At 33.5% G+C, this 17,886-nt stretch overlaps 1 protein-coding gene across 2 annotated transcripts in view; it reads right to left on the bottom strand.

Moving 5' to 3' along the window:
• Positions 1 to 17,886, bottom strand: part of LOC108693784 (paired box protein Pax-1) — a 135,046-nt gene that overhangs the window by 18,460 nt on the left and 98,700 nt on the right. The gene's annotated exons all lie outside the window — the stretch shown is intronic.

Raw genomic sequence — 17,886 nt, forward strand, 5'->3', positions numbered from 1 at the left:
CCCCCCCCCCCCCCCCCTCTCTTCCTCTCCCTCTTTTTCACCCCTTCACTTCCTCCTTTCTCTCTCTCTCTTTCTCTTGATTAATCTTCATTTCGCTATCTCAATCGACTTCACCTCATAATTCAGCTTATTAAACACTCGAATACGGGACATGAAGGAAAAAAAAACGCAAGAGATGATAAAATCTTAGGATCTTATGGATTCTGTATAGATTCCGACTTGAGTCGGAACACGTTAGGCCTCTTCAGACCCTATAACTTTTATTTGAAACAGTTTTCAAATAAAAATGTACTATTCTGAAAATGTGTTATTCTGTGTCTAAATTAAAATGACCAAATGTTCAGGCTCAAGTCGAATACGGGATTATAAAATTGATTTATATTAGATTATATAACGTCAATTTTTTATATCACTATTGCAATGTAACACGTTTCCTCGTTTTATTTACAATTGCGCCATATAATGACATACAATTCTTATGTAGGTGTAAACAGGGATCATAAACAAACTAATAATGTTAATAAACAAACTAGAACAGTTCAAAATCTATATATTTAAACTTCATTGATCAGAACATGAAGAGATGATTTTCTTCACACAAAGGATTTGTTCATTAACATAGATGTTGAGTTCTAATAAAAACTGATTTTATATTGGGCAATCTGCATGGATGCCATCATAATTAATGTTTAACTAAAATACCACCAATGAAATGTGTTACTAAAGTAAAAATGCGTACTTGGACAAATGTCTTCTTAAATCTACTATGAAAAAAAATATTAGAAATCCGAAATACGTATATTTTCTTTTAAATAATTTTTTTAAACTTGCATTTTTGCTGTATATCTCATAGAGGTATATATGACTACTCATAAGGGGGATGTATAGCTCATGAAAAATTTATAAATAATGCTATATAAATAAGATATAAAACTTATAAAGTATGTTTATAAAGTTTTATTGAGAAATAAAAATGATAAATGTAAATAAAGTATAATATGAAATAATAGATTATATATATGTATATATAATATAAAGTAATAGATAGTAGATAGATCCTTTATGTTACAAGCGTTACGACACGAGGTACATATATATATTTCATGTAATGCATTTATTGACTGAATCCAATCTACATACTTGATATGCCTTGGGCATAAAATTCCGCCCGCTAAAAATGCCTTATATTCCAAACAAATGGGATATACAAGACATCAAGTTGAAAAAATGATCTAACATCTAAAGCACTTTGCTATACTTCGTTCATTATTATCCTTTTATATTTATGTGTCACCAAATAATCATTAAATCTTTTACAATCTCTATAATACTAATATAACATAAACACAATGATTGCTTATTATCTCCGCTTCACGTATTTTTTCTGATTTCTGCCGCGTAATTCTTCGCGCCGCGTAAATACCGTTATCTTATATTGAAAAATTGCGTTGCGCCTCTTATGCATATACAGAATGTTCCATTTTAATCACCTCAAATATCTCTTGAACAATGCATTTTAAGGAAAAATGTTTCAACCAATGGCATCATTTTATGTCCCTCTCAAAATCACAAAACTTTTGTCTGAAAAACTTTCTTCTGAGGCGATTAAAATAGGACACCCTATAACATAATGCAGATATTGTGTTTGTTAAATTCTCTATACTCATGAATCATATAGCACTATTTCTAATCAAAAATTGAGCTGAAAAGTCCTTTATGGAAGAAAACTCAAAATTTGAGTGTGAACACTCAAATTTGAAAGTTATTAGGAGTACAAATAAGTTTTCGCCGTTTGCAAAAGACGGCGTCACTAATAAATTATAATTAAAATTGTTTGATGTAAAACGACATATCGTAAGATTGGATATCCGGCACCATAACCTTGAAATATTAGCGATTTTGTATCAGCATCATATATTTTTTTTTGTACGAAAATGTCGAGTTTTGAGCCGAATAAAGTGTCATTTGCGGGAACTTTTGATTTACTTCTTTAATTTGAAGAAATCTGCAGCTGAGGCTCATAGATTGCTTGTAGAAGCATATGGTGATGCTGCCTTAAGTGAGAGAAGTTGTCGTGAGTGGTTTCAAAAGTTTAAGAATGGCGAATTTGACGTTGAAGACAAAGAATGTAGCGGAAGGCCGAAAGTGTGACGAAGACGCGGAATTGGAAGCATTATGAAGATTCGTGCTAAACGCAAAAAGAACTAGCACTTACATTAGGAGTGACTCAACAAACAATTTCATATCATTTGAAATCATTGGGAATGATTCAAAAGCAAGGGAATTAGCTTCCATATGAATTGAAGCCGAGAAACATTGAACGCCGATTTTTCACATGTGAAATGCTACTTGCCAGGCATAAACGAAAGAGTTTTTTGCGTCGTATTGTCACTGGTGATGAAAAATGGATCCATTACGATAACCTAAAGAAGAGGAAATCATGGGGATCACCTTGCTTCAACATCGACAGCCAAGCCGAATATTCATGGAAAAAAACTCATGTATTTGGTGGGATCAGCTTGGTGTCATGTATTTTGAGTTGCTCAAACCGAACGACCATTACTAGAGTTCTCTACCAAACACAATTGATGAGATTGAGCCGAGCACTCAAGGAAAAACGTGCCCACTACTCCAGGAAAATTATTCTCCTGCATGATAATGCTCGACCACATGTTGCGGCGCCGGTCAAAACCTACTTAGAAACATTCAAATGTGAAGTTCTACCCCACTCGCCGTATTCTCCAGACATTGCTCTTTCCGACTACCACTTGCTCCGATCGATGACGCATGGCTTATCTGAGCAGCACTTCACATCATACCAAAGATACCAAAAATTGTATCGATTGGATAGTCTCAAAAGATGAAGTATTCTTCCAAAGCGGTATCCACATGCTACTAGAAAGATGGGAAAAAGTAGTGGCTAACGATGGCCATTTGAATAAAACATTATATACCGTTCTTTCACAATAAATGCTTAATTTTTGATTAAAAACTGCGGCAACTTATTTGTACTCCCAATAATATTCAATTCATTTTGGATTTTATTCTCAAATGTGGATGTATACACTTAAATTGTGAATCTTTACACTGCAGATTAAATGTTTACATCCAAATATCGAGTGTGTGCATTTAAACATCGAATAGTTATACAGCAGAACCTGAATAACTCAAACTTCTATAATTCGGAAACTTCTATAAGACAAAAATTTTGTTCATTTTCCTTTTTGCTCCGTTGCAGCAACTCCGTTCGGAAAACCTTTATAAATCGAAATAAAATTTATCTTAATCTTATCGAAATAAAATTAACTCGAATTATTAGGTGTACAACTTTACTTCCGACGTTTTCCTATAGATGGCTTTAGCGGTAAGTGGTGGTCGAAATAAATAGATCAGAGTCATACAATAAACTTGGGCATCTGTCAACATAACCCCATAGAAACATTAATCGATTTGTGTCTGCATCATAAAGTTATTCTCGATTGAAAATGTCAGTTTACGAGCCAAATTCTCGTCATTTGCGGGAGGTTTTAATTTTTTGCTTCAATATGAAGAAATCTGCGGCTGAGGAACATCGAATGCTCTCAAATACTTATGGTGAGGCCGCTATTAGTGAAAGAACGTGTCGTGAGTGGTTTCAACGCTTCAAGAACGGTGATTTTGACGTCCAAGGTCATGCTCTGTATTTGGTGGGAACAGCTCGGCGTAGTGTATTATGAACTGTTAAAACCGACTGAAACAATCACAGGCGATCGGTATCGAACGCAATTGATGCGTTTGAGCCGAGCATTGAAAGACAAACGGCCGCAATACAACGAGAGACACGATAAAGTGATTTTGCAGCATGACAATGCTCGACCCTATGTTGCGAAAATGGTCAAGACATACTTGAAATGGGAAATCCTATCCCTCCGTATTCTTCAGACGTTGTTCCCTCTGACTATCACTTGTTTCGATCAATGGCACACGGCCTGGCTGACCAGCACTTGCGGTCTTATGAAGAAGTAAAAAATTGGATCGATTCGTGGATAACCTCAAAAGATGACCAGTTTTTTCGACGCGGGATTCGTACGCTACTCGAAAGATGGGAGAAAGTAGTGGCCAGCGACAATACTTTGAATTATAAATGTATAACCAGTTTTTTACAATAAAGCCTCAAATTTCGGAAAAAAAATGGCTGTAGCAAAGTTGTACACTTAATATTTATTAAATATTTATATATCGAATTTATACTCGAATCTAAAGTCAGACCTCAACAAGTTTATTTCTATAAGCCAAACTTTTATACCTACATAAACATAAACATAAGATGACATTTGTCGCAGTTCTATTTCTCCCAGCATATTCTCTTTAACTGCATATCTTTCCCTGCATACCCAAGCAAGCTACGCGTTTGTCGTTAAGCGAAAGTACAATTTTAATTACATATTTCCGCGTCTTTAATTTTTATCTTCGCGTTTACGTTGTGCGAAATGAGCTCTAAGAGGAAACTTAACACACTAACACTTTTTGAGAAAGTGGATGTAATTGAAGCAATAAGAAATAAGATAAAAAAAAGGATATCACTGCCAAATTCAGAATTCCTACTCTATTGATTATTTCAAAAAATGCAGATGAAATAGGCTAGCTAGGCGAGTTCTAATCAACTATGTGTTAGTGCATATATGCGATATGTATGTGAAGGGTCAGGGAAGGGGAAGTGCACTTAGATGCTAAGTCGGAGGGAGGGGAAACGCATCACCGAAGTCCGTTAGAGAGAAGAAAACGGTTGTCCTTTCTTTCTTTCACTCGTTGTGTTCTAATTTATTGTCCTCTTTGTCGCATCCGTTGCGGTTGTGCACTTTCCATAATATTCGCGCTCTTTTTTTCACCCGTTGCGCTTTCTATGTTCTCTTTTCTTCTTTCGCACACGATTTTATTAAATAGATATGATATTTGTTTTTACAATTTTTTAATAATATAACTCAGCAATAATTTTAATTTAGCAACTGATAATATATTTAATAATACAAATGGCCAAGCGTTTCTAATTATCGAATCATTATTAAAACTTATTGAGTATCTATCGAACACTTATTAAACAATATACATACTACTGAACAACTATCATTATTGATAGATTCTTAATTATAGGGATAGGAGAAAGAAATTAAAATGCATTTTAAAAAAATCTCATACTTTATCTTTTAAACTTGATATATTTTTTTCTGGTGTTGCGACCATCAGTTGTATATTTTAAATACATTTTGTAAAGCACAATTCTTAACATGTTTTACACATCGTATAGTAACATCTAGATTATGTAAAGAATATCTATATCTTCGTAATCAGCAAAGTCTCTCGTTACTCTTTCGGCACTAATTATAGTCACTGTAATCAGGCGTATGGTATCATCCCGTCTTCCTATTACAATCCATGGTGATAAGCTCAATCAAGAAGCGCAATATTTTTCTGACTTTGTCAAAAAATTCCATGGTATGGGATACGTAAAAATGTAATGATAGAGAATGGTTCCTTTTTTCAATAATCTCTTCCTTCAAATTTCTTTCCAACGATAAATTTTGCACAAACGTTATGGTGAACGACTTTTCGAGATTGTACTCGATCGCAAAGAATCTTGGTTTTTATCTCTTGTATTGAAAAGAGGGGGAAGGTATTTTTTCTTTCAGCAATGATAATTTACCATACATAATCTTGCGTACTACATTGAACAATAGGCTATATTCGATCGCGATCGTGTATAATGAGACTGTAGTATTCGCGGGAACATTCTCCTTGAATTCAAATTCTAATTGCATATCCACGTGGATCTTTATAGATTCGTTTTGTCGTGTTTTGCAATAAAGGATACTTATAAAAATCCCACGAACGAAAACTCATATTTAGATATCGCTTTCTAAGGCACGTAGCACGGATAATTTATCAACTTCGTTCAACATAATGTGAGGCATTCCATTTTGAATTATTTTGAATAATTCAAGCGTCGGTTTAATCATTGGATCACCCACAATCGTTGTCATTGCGCGCTTATATCAAAATTAATGACGAATGTTAATTGCTACACGTTTGTAATCCTCGCAAAAGCCATGCAACATGCTGAGCGCGCAAAAGATAAAATATCCGTCAGGTGTCATTAAACTTTTCGCATTATACTCAGACGGAATAAGTTCAGCATTATGCAGAATCATTGTATTGTCACTTAAAAACGATGCACATCTCTTTAGAATATTGGTTATTCCAACATTTCTTTTACGATCAATCTCTGCACCATTGTTCATATCGAATTTCGTCGAACATGAATGCTACGCAATTACAATTGTTGGCTGTTTTTGTTAACCTTTTCTTTTGACGTCAATCTATTTTCGACATAGAGAACACTTTCACACAATAGCGCGTATAAATCCTTATTTCGTTGCTATCCAAACGTGGTGTTGACATCCGAATTGTACGCATGAAACTCGAACTTGATGATACAATCGGCGTCAAAAATCGGCTCATCTCCAATATTCAAGATATCAATCATTTCAGATATTTCGTACAATAAAACCCAATGATTGTAAAAATTTAACATAGTAAGCTTCTTTCTACTGAACGATCGGATATTTTTGATCGTTATCCCTCTGGCAAAAATTATGTCTCTAGTCTGTTTCGCCTGCTCGTTCAGAAACATCTCACGTTATCGTTGTCGTATCACTTTATCGCTGTCGCCTCCGTACATGCAATCTAATAGTGATTTCTTCTCGAAAATCGAGTAATCGTCCTTCTTGATTCACAATGCGAACCGTCAGATTTGTAACGCTCCATACAATAATCGAAAGGTAAATGATCTGAGTCAGTCTTTCTAATATTTTATATTCTGGTGACACGCTCAGTAAAAATTCATGTATCGTATGCATGGGCTCGTTGCTGTGTGCGCCTGTGGTCACGTTGCATTCAATGCGAATGATATTTATGTTGATAATATTTATCGTCTGATTCGTGCCACTGTTGCGACTCCAGCACGCGATTCGATGAAAATCCTAATAGCGATCCAATATTGTAAGGTTTGGTGAAATTTATTCGATAAGCGCATTCTCGATCTCACTCTTCATTGTATTGTTATTAGTATGAATAGTCATTGGGAACTGTTCATTCTCTTTGCGAAGCGTTTTCTTTCTCGCATCATTAAGATGAAATTGTAGAATTGCACATCTTGGACTTGTTTATGTCACATATTTCGTACGAATTTCCTTCGGAAATGACAATTTCTTTGTTATCTTCGTCAAAGTAAAACTTATTATTCGATGAATTTGCATTAGATATCGTATGGTAAGTTTCAAAGTCCGTCAGACCGAGCTCGTAATCGCCATCGCTCAAATCTATGGCCGGAAAGTAGCAGGCCATGAGAATGCTACTCTTACCGGTGAGCGTAAATGTCAGTGACCTGTTTGAATGAATACTGAGTTGAAAGAACGCGATGTCAATTCTTAAATTGATCGTCAACTGTAAAAACTGTAGACATAGTTATCCACAGTTATTTTGATAATAACGTTGATAAGGCGTGTGATTATACTCTATTTGCATTATATCCAAATATCGCACCAATTCCTTCGGTGGTCGAAGATTGCCGAAACTATAAAGTAAACAGCACGATATCCCTGCTTCGTCACCCAATGAGTACCTGATCCATCAGCATTATCCAAATTTACGATATTGCTTTCGTTTCAATACATTCCCTCTGTTGGTAAATTAGTACGCATAAAAATACCTCTAAAATATAGAATATGCATACGTTTTGCCAGTTGTTGCAATTGAACATTGTAGTTACACAATTCAGCATTTTTGGTAACTGCTTAAAGTTTCCTTTTTTTTTAATCTTTTTTTTCCGTTGTGACTCCTCGTCCACGCTTGTACGGACCAAAATAAACTCCATGATCTTTCATGACGCGCGATTATGACGTTTCAGTTTTTCCAACTGATGTTGCGCGACTTTATTATTTATAGCTTTTGCAACTCCTTTTCCGCGCCGTTGACCAACGAGCCGAAGACTCCCAAGATAGAATAGGTAAGATATTTGGTCACCATAGTATTCATTTATTCATCGACTTTTTCTTCTTCGTTTTCAAACCTATACCAATTTTCATTTTGGCTTTCATAACCGCCCAAACAATTGTGGTAGCAGCTCTCTCTCCAAGAATCGAATCTTTTGCGATAATTCGTTTCCGCGCCACTTCAGCGAGTATTTTGTCAGCTATGTTGTTCTGTGAAATCTTTGCTCCTCGAATAAGCTATGACGCGACACGCCGCGTCCAACGGATTAATGCCTCTAACCAATCGCTTTTCTAAATGCGAATCTGGACCACAAAATTGACCGGGGATGCAACTTAATCGGAAGTGCGTTTATTGTGTGATTTAAAACTATCGCAGTCTTTTGTTGTTGTTGACACTTATTATAATTTCTTAAAAACGGCGCTGGATCAATATGCAATTGATGGTAGGGCAAATATATTATAATGTTTCAAGCATCGACGATGTTTATTAAAACTTTGAATCAGCGTCAGGAAATCTGTCCCACAGTTGATCTATATAATTCTTAAACTCTCGTACCAAATAATTTTCAGTATATATTCCAACTCTTTGACAGTTAAACTATGTATGTCACAGTTGTCCGACATGATAAGAAGAATTTTGAATACTGAATAATTTCGCTTTACGCACATACTATAAATACATCCGCTTTCGTTGTCATTTTTCAATATTATCAGTAGTAAAAGGAGAAAATATGAAGTTCGTGCGACAATCGCAAACGATCAAAATGACTAATGTCGATAATAAAATACAGACTAAAAAAGAAATACGCAAGCATGGAAACATACCGATTTCTATACGTGGAATCATCTGCGGCAAAAACATGGTAAGTTTATTGGAAAGTCCATGCCATACATTTCGAAAAGTATTTTTGAAATCATTGCAACAACGAAAATACAGATACTTAGAGAATTTATTATCATCAATTGAAGAAATTGATTATTCTACAATAATATTCTCCAATAATAATGATGTAGTATCATCGAACGAGGCGCTTCCATTTTTGTCTTCGATGATGTGGAATGCGACAAGCAAAACGCGATCAGAGAATACTTTGTAATAGGTCGACACGCGGACTGCTTCTATCTATGTTAGACATACGCAAAAATACCAAAGCACGTTATACGCGATAATGCAAATCTGTTGATCCTGTTTAAACAAGTAAGTTACCAATCTGAAACATGTATATTACAATGATTATATAAACATCGATATGGCTTATGAGAATTTCTGCGAACTGTATCGTTGCTGATGGCAACAAAAGTATGGATTCGTAGTGATAAACAAAAACAATACGCTTATGAATTGACGATTCAGAAAAGATAATTAATGAGTATGCGATATCTTAACGTGGTTAGTCGTTGTCAATAAATCAACTGCGCAACATTTCCTTTCAAGTGCAACATGGATAATAGTAAAGAGCTCAAGGATCGCGAGAGAATAGCGAAACAAATTGCGAAAACGAGTGATTCATAAAAAGTATCGCGCTTTGAAAACTAGCAAAATAAAGGAAGATATAGCATTGGAGAAACACTTTAAGTCTATCGTCGAACTTCTAAAACTGGTTCAAGAACACCGCTAATAATGAATCTCAACCAATTAAGAAAAAAGTCAACGTTATTTAAAAAATATTAAGAAAAAAAGATCTGAAGATAATGAAGATGTTCATGATGATGAAGATGATAATGATGGTGATGGCTTCTGCATGGATAATTCATGGCTTCAATTAACCGTCTAAAAAGCAACGTACAAAAGAATCGAACATTACGTCGAATTATGCATCGCCTAAACTACGCCTGAACTTCGTACGAAATTATCGTACGAACGTTCGCATGTTCCCTCAATCGAAGACGTTTATGAAACGCTCAATGAACTGCTTGAAATATTAATTAAATAATCTTTGCAAACGCGGTAAGTTCGTAAGGAATTGCATAATCAATTGGGGACACTTGAACAAAGAAACGTGGTTCTCGGTGGAGACAGAGAAAAAGCGATCGATCACGTTTATGGCGTATATCTCAGCGAGAACGGAATGATGCTCGGTGATAAATATTTCGATGAAGACACGAATGATTTTATGATCATAGATGGAATAAAGTACAAGGTACACCTGATTACGAATTAATTTACAAAAGTATCTCCGATGATACTATTTACACAGAGGATGATAAATTAACATATAAAAGTATACTGCCAACGAATGCTCATAGACGCAGCCATAATGTGGATAATCCAATATTAGATAACAAAAAATACAAATATAAGAATATAATAGCACCCTTGGTATCAGATAAGATACAAGTTTGAACGAATATACCACGCGTCAGGAATCTAAACAACAAGTCATGTAAAAGAGTCAAAAAATGTAATACCACGCACCATAATCCTAAAAATGATAATAAAATCGATTATGTTCATTGGAATGATCCTAACCAGCTAATAGATTGTCTCCGATTGCTTGAGATCTCGCATCAGGCAGGTCACAACGCTCACGATAATGAAATATTGTCTATTATTGAGGAGCTTCGTGAAGCTAGCTTTATTATAAATTGAAACGGGATACACAGTCATTTTAGTTAACATCAAAATGCCGATGAACAATGTTTGCATAAGAACTTGAACGATGTGTTGAACACATATATTCTAATTTATGTTATTGTATTATACGAATAATGTTAGTGATAAATTCAAATCTCATAACTTATTTACGTCAAAATTGCATTATGAATAAATTTTTGCGGTAAATATTTTGTGGAAGATATATAAAAATTCTAATATCAAATGTGAATTGATAACATATGCTTCAGATCATTGCCATGCATTATATGAAAAATAAGAATATTAAATAACTGAATATTAAAATTATATTACTATTTGTTTAAAATTATTGAATCCTTTGTTTCTCAATCATTTCTTCTTTATATCTCTGTACTGAATTACTTGATAAGAAAGTATGCTTGACTTTTTGTATTATTAAAAATATTATCAGTTGCTAAATTAAAATTATTGCCGAGTCAAATTAAAAAATTGTAAAAAAACAAATATCATATCTATTGGGAATACAAATTAGTTCGATCCGTTTTTTTGTGTTCAAAAATACATTTATTTCAACACAAAATGAATGAACAGATCAATTAAAGTATTGTCCATCGCTGCCTACTACTTTTTCCCATCTCTCAGGCAATTTTCAAATTCCATCTCGAAAAAATGACTCGTCTTTGGAGGCGATCCAATTTTGGAGCCAATTTTCGATTTCTACGAAAGAAGTGAACCGATGACTTACTGCATCCTTCGGAACAACCAATAATCAGAAGGAGCAATGTCCGGAGAATACAGCGGATACGGTAAAATATCCCATTTGAACATTTCCAAATATTTTTTTATGATTTTAGCAACATGAGGCCGAGCGTTGTCATGAAGAAGAATAACTCTATTATGCTTGCTTGTATTATCTTTGCTTGTATTTTGGTCGTTTTTCTCGCAATGCACGATTCAAACGAATCAATTGTAGCCGATACCGAGCGCCGTTATGGAATCGCCAGGTTTCAGCAGCTCATAGTAAACAAGATTTTTTGGTCCCATCAGATATAGAACATGATCTTCGAATGTTCCATGAATGTTCGGCCGTGATGTTGATGTTGAGATCCATGGCAACGATTGACTGGGCTTAACGTAGTATTTTTTCTTCTTGGGGTTGTCGTAGAATATCTACTTCTCATCTCCAATCACAATCCGATGCAAAAAACCTTTTCTCTATTGTCTTTGAATCAGCTATTCCCAAGTGAAAAATCGCCTTTCAACATCTCTCGGTTTCAGTTCATAAGGTACCCAATTTTCTTGTTTTTAAATCATTTTTATGATTTAATCTCAATCGTACAGAAACGGTTTGTTGAGTTACCCCCAATAATTCTGCAAGCTTGCGTTTGACTCTGATCTTCTTCGAGTAATGCCTCTAATTCTTTGTCTTCGAATTTTTTTTGGCTATCCAGAGCGAGGCTTGTCTTCAACACTGAAATCTCCATCCATTGAAACTTCGAAACCATTCCCTACATAATTTATCAGTTGGAGCAGTGTTACCATAAACTTCGACATTCGATGGACTTCAGCCGCACTTTTCTTCCAATTAAAGCAGAAAATCAAAACCTCCCTGCTGCTTGATTAACACAAAATTCGACATTTCAAACACAGTAAAAATCAAGGTTTTTGTATGAAACTCAAAGCGATATAAACTGAATATTATTAGCAGATGTTTAACCTCTCTGAAATAGCTAAAATCAGCTGTCACTATGATCATTCACAACAGCTGGAACTATCTTTAGGGAAACGGACCGAACTAATTTGTACTCCCAATATTTAATAAAATTGTGTGCAAAAGAAGAAAAGAGAACGTAGGAATTGGAGAGAGAGAAATAGAGAGCGCAACCAGTAAAAGAGAGAGCGTGAATACTATGGTAAATGCACAACCGCAACGGGCGAGATAGAGAGGGTTAGAACGCAATGGGTGAGAAAGAGAAAGAACTATCATTCCCTTCTCTCTAACAACGGACCCCAGTGATGCGTTTCCCCTTCCTCAGACCTTCCTAGCATCTGAGTGAGTTTCCTCCTAGATTTAGATAGATTTATCTCAGTAGTCTAAAGACTTAGGATGCTCGCATGGAATGCAAGAGATCTGGATTCGACTCCCGGCGGAAGCAATATTTTTCGCAATAAGTTTATTACAGTTTTTTAAGATTAATTTAGGAAATTTGGGGGGATTATTAATATTTCAGATTGATTGCATTGAAAGTCCGACAACCATATCGGTACGCAATTATCGTTTCTGAAATTAATTCATTTATATGAATATATATAATAGTTCAACATCTTAACATTCAGACCATAATGGTTTGTATTTAAAATAATGTATTCAACATAAATAGTCTTGTTTCTAATCTTATTGTTAATTAATTCAGTTTCTTACTAAAATAAATATTAATGTTTAGCATCATATTCCAAAATACACAAGACAAAATTGTTATTAAAATTATTATTAAAAAAAATTTCCTCCTGAACTTGAGATCTAGTTTCACGGTGCTCTCAAGCTGTCCATCCAAAGCTGTATGTCATCTTGCTTGACCTCTTCGATCGCATTCAAACAACTTCTTCGACTCACAAATCCTTAATGTTTATAAATATATAACTGTGACACATTTGGTATTGTCAATAGATATTGTCAAAAAGTTCATGTATAGTTAAAATATACGTGAGTACTTAATTTCATAAACGAATCTAAAAAAATTTTAATTTAATTTGTCCAACGAATAGTTTGACTTCAAGGATTATTGCAAATACTTTCATTACTGATATAGCATTATCACTGAAATAGTATCTTGATTATAGGCTTAATGAATTAGATTCGCAGTTTATTTAAATAGTCATTATTATGAAGTTCTAATTACTAAAAGCTAATAATAATCATTTATATATATGTATAACTATTATAATAGTGCTGTAATGATCATTATGAATAATCTGATTAGAAAATCACTCTGTCAAAAACTATTAGAGAGTGATTATTGTGAACAATCCGATTATTGGAATAAATAATCATTATTAAAGAATGAATAATCACTATTAAAATCCAGTAATTCATTTCTGTAGAGAGGACGACAATGACTACGACGTATTTTAAATTGTATATTGTAGATTATAAATTTTAGATTCGAAATTTGTGATATCTCCATTCATAGAGAATTTAAAGAAAAAATAAAAACACTTATTTCTCGTGAAAGATATTGAGCATACATAGAATGTATTCTTGATCAGCCTTTATTATGATTTGGTAATATTAAGCCTAATTTGATAATATTAAGTCTACATAAGACACAGAATTTCGCAGATCGCAAAACTAAAAATTACTCTAACGTATTTTAATTATAATAGATTGTAGAATGCAGAACATAGGATGTAGAAAGTTGGATGACTTTAACTTTCCTGCATCCTGCTTCCTACGTATTGCAATTTGCGATCTATTGCAATCTGAAATACGTTTCATTTGTGACCTGCGTTTTGCGTCTTATGTAGATCGGACTTTAGTTTCTCGTAACTTGGCGGTTCGTGTAAAATACACAACCAGTCTCGCGCTGTATGACACATTGCTGTGCTTATCAATTATTAGCGTCGATATCATATCTCCTAATAAAGTTAATAAATTTTTTATCATTTTTTTTAGAAAATTAATTAAAGTAATAACCTTTTAACTTTACTTTGTTGTACATACAATTCTTTCAATAAAGTGAAATGTGTTTTATAATACTTTTGAAGTTTTCAAGAGTATTTTTTTTTCAAAGATACCAGAAGCTTTGTGGGTTATCGACGTGTTTATTCATTGCTAATATCAACGTTTCGTGAACCTTGCTGTTCACTTCATCGAGAATTCACTGTACAATATACTGAAACAACGCTCCTCGCCCTGATGAAATGAACAATAAGGTTCACAAAACATTGACATTAGCAATGGATCAAAACACGGCGATAATCCAAACTTTCTAATATCTTCAGAATGTATTTTAATTATTTTATTTGAAAGAAACCTGTTACATCTATTTAATATCAACTAACTAATGCTGCATTAATAAATATTATAATTTATCTAAAGATTAATACGTTTCGCGAATTTCCTTCAGATCCATGATACTATAAGTATCAGGCTACTCCTCGCCCTGAAGTGGACTACAAGATCACAAAATCGTTGGCATTCCAAGGAAACATTCAATGGATCTGGACAAGGAAGAAACTCCCGAAACGCATAATTTTTATGTAGAAAGCACACGTGGAAGACTCAAGAATATTATAATTTATCATTCAATAAATAAATATTATATACAAAATATATTTGTTAGAGTACTTACATTACATTGTTGAATACTTACATTGTCGAGTAAGAAATTATAATATTAATGTAACATTATTGTTAGTTGAGGTTCATTAGATATTTTTAAAATCATTTATCTATTCTGAACACTACTTTGTTTTGTATTCATAAAGTAAACACTGTTGATATGAAAGGAATTCTATTCGAATGCTCAAAGAATGTCTAATTGTAAGAAATATTTAGGAATTTTAAACACAATTTTTTCATCAAATTTTTCATAGTAAATTTTTTGAAATATTTTTATTATGTTTTCCTAAGGAAATTCCTAAGGAATTATCATTTAGAAAAAGAGAAAATTTAAAGAATATTTTGTGAATGTACTGTGCTATCCGAATTATTGTACGGAAGGTCCCTGAAAAATTATTTTCTCTAGTAAAAATTTCCATTGAAAATTAAAAATAGAAACAATCAAAAATAGTCAGGAACAAATAGGACTTTTAATGGATTTCTGTCTGTTTGTAACTACAAGCTTGAAGAGAAGATTCTCAACTTCCTATTCGTTTCTCTAAGAAACTTACTATATCTGCAAATACAGAAAATATAATGATATGTAACTGTATCTAATGGAGATCTATTGAGGTATCATCTATAATCTTTTGCAATAGAAAAATTTGCCTATTTCCATCTGCAATCTGTATGCAATAGATGCTATCTATTCGCAAATACGAATACCGTGTTTATCTTCATCTGTATACAACGTCGACCTGTAAGAATTCGTCTACACCCTGGTGAAAAAGTTTCGCTAAAATTATTCCACGTTTTGAAACATTTTAGTTGAAAATTTGCTGAAACTTTGAAAGTGAATTTTTCAGTTAACATATTGAAAAATCACTGAAATCCAACGAATTCAGCAATTTTCTGAAATTTCTCTAAAATTTTTGCTGAAATTTGTCTAAAAATTTTGCTGAAATTTTATCGAAAATGAATTTTTCAGCTAAAAATCATTGAAATTAAACTAAAATTTTTTTGAAATGCTGAAATTTTGTTGAAAAGGGTTCCAAAATGTGGAATAATTTCAGCAACATTTTTTCACCAGGTTAATTACGAATAAGATTTTTATTTGTTCCTGTCTGGATTGTGTACATATCGACTGGATACTAACTATATTCGTAATACTGTATTCATCTTTATCAATAAGTCAACATTACATACAGATGCAAATGAATGTAGTATCTGTAATTGCAAATAGATACCCAGCATCCATTGCATCTCTCCAGACAGAGATAAACAAGAATCGTATCCGTAGTTGCAGACAAATTCCTATAAATCAACATTGCGTATATGTATATACAATTGGATATGGCATTTGCAATTACGGACAAATACGGTCAATACCCGACTTCACACAGGTTGTAAATAAAAACAGGCAAGTTTTTCTATTGCAAAAGCTTATAACTGTTTATATGTCGATAGATCTCCATTAAATATAACTATAAATAAATTATAGAAATCCGTTTACTATGCATAATATGTGCTGCCATGTTTCTCAGAAAAAGAAAATGCCATAAAGACGTCTTATAAAAGATCGCAAATCAAACTTTTCATATTCCATTTATAAGATCTTTCTAACTTTTCTATGCGTTTCTTTTTGCAGTAATTATGTACGAAAGCAGACGAAAGATAAAAGAGGTTTTAAGTGGCGGTCACTGTTCGTTGATAAATTATTAATAAATAAAATCTAAAAAATGTCTCATTTCTGCTATATACTGACGGACATATGACTTTTCACACGAAGAGAAATTCACTCACCTCCTCCTCTATCATAGTTTTCCAAGTGACTTAAGTTCCACTTCCCTCCTCGGAGCATTAGATTTTCCACGCAAAGTGAGTTCTGTTAGATTACGCGGGCTCCGCTATCATGGAAGACCGTAGTCCGACTAGAGGTGCTTATCCATGTTCTTTCTACTCTGCGCGCTGTTATCGCGTGGCGCTTCACTGTATTATTATTATTATTACTGCCGGTCTTCTTCTCTCACTACGCACTAAATATCGTGCTCGCGATTTATATTCATCTTTACAATAAATGTAATTGCTTTTCGTATACGTTTTATTACCATTCCCTCACATATCCGCTCACAAGTTCCACTCCATTTCTCCTCTGCCTCAGAACGTATGACTTTCTATGCGAAGTAAGGTCCACTTCACTTCCCGATCTAGGAAAAAGTCGGTTGCCCCTTGGTTAAGGAAAGATGGAATAATCTCGTTTCGCGCGTGGAAAGTTGCAATCCGAGATAGGGGGGAGGTGGAATGGACTCATCCCTTTGCGTAGAAAGTCGAACGTCCCTAGACAGGAAAGATATAGAATAATTTTTAATATTGTACATATTTTTAATATGATAAAAATAAGACATTATTTTTTTAACTTTATTTGTTAATAACTTTTGAACGAATAGTGACCGCCACCTAAAACTTTTTGAAGGACTTAGAGTCATGACCTTGACAACATATATCAAGGTCAAATTCAAAAAGATTTTCTCTAATGTAAAGGTTTATTTTAACATTAACATTAATTAAGAAAACTTTGTATTCTTGAAATTATCAGGATTTCTTAATAAGTTATATATGTTAAAATGTAATAATATAATGGCTGAAATTAAAAAGAAATGTTTTGCAAAGCGTTTTTTAAATATTTTGCATTAAAATAATTTATAATGTACTTGGTATTTTCATTATGTAGTAAGTAGTTCATAAAATATTTTTTGTATATTTTTTGTGTGACATTACCCAAGATCAAGCGAATATAATCAATAAATAGATCTTTTTAAACTTTTGTCTGAAATATTTTTCTCAAAAACGCTTTGCTTTTGAAACATTTCACCGTTTCCAGACTTTTAATACACCTTTACACACACACACACACACACACACATGCACACATTTATATATATTATATATATATATATACATAT

This window comes from Atta colombica, unplaced genomic scaffold, assembly GCF_001594045.1.
Source record: "Atta colombica isolate Treedump-2 unplaced genomic scaffold, Acol1.0 scaffold98, whole genome shotgun sequence".
Taxonomy (NCBI): domain Eukaryota; kingdom Metazoa; phylum Arthropoda; class Insecta; order Hymenoptera; family Formicidae; genus Atta; species Atta colombica.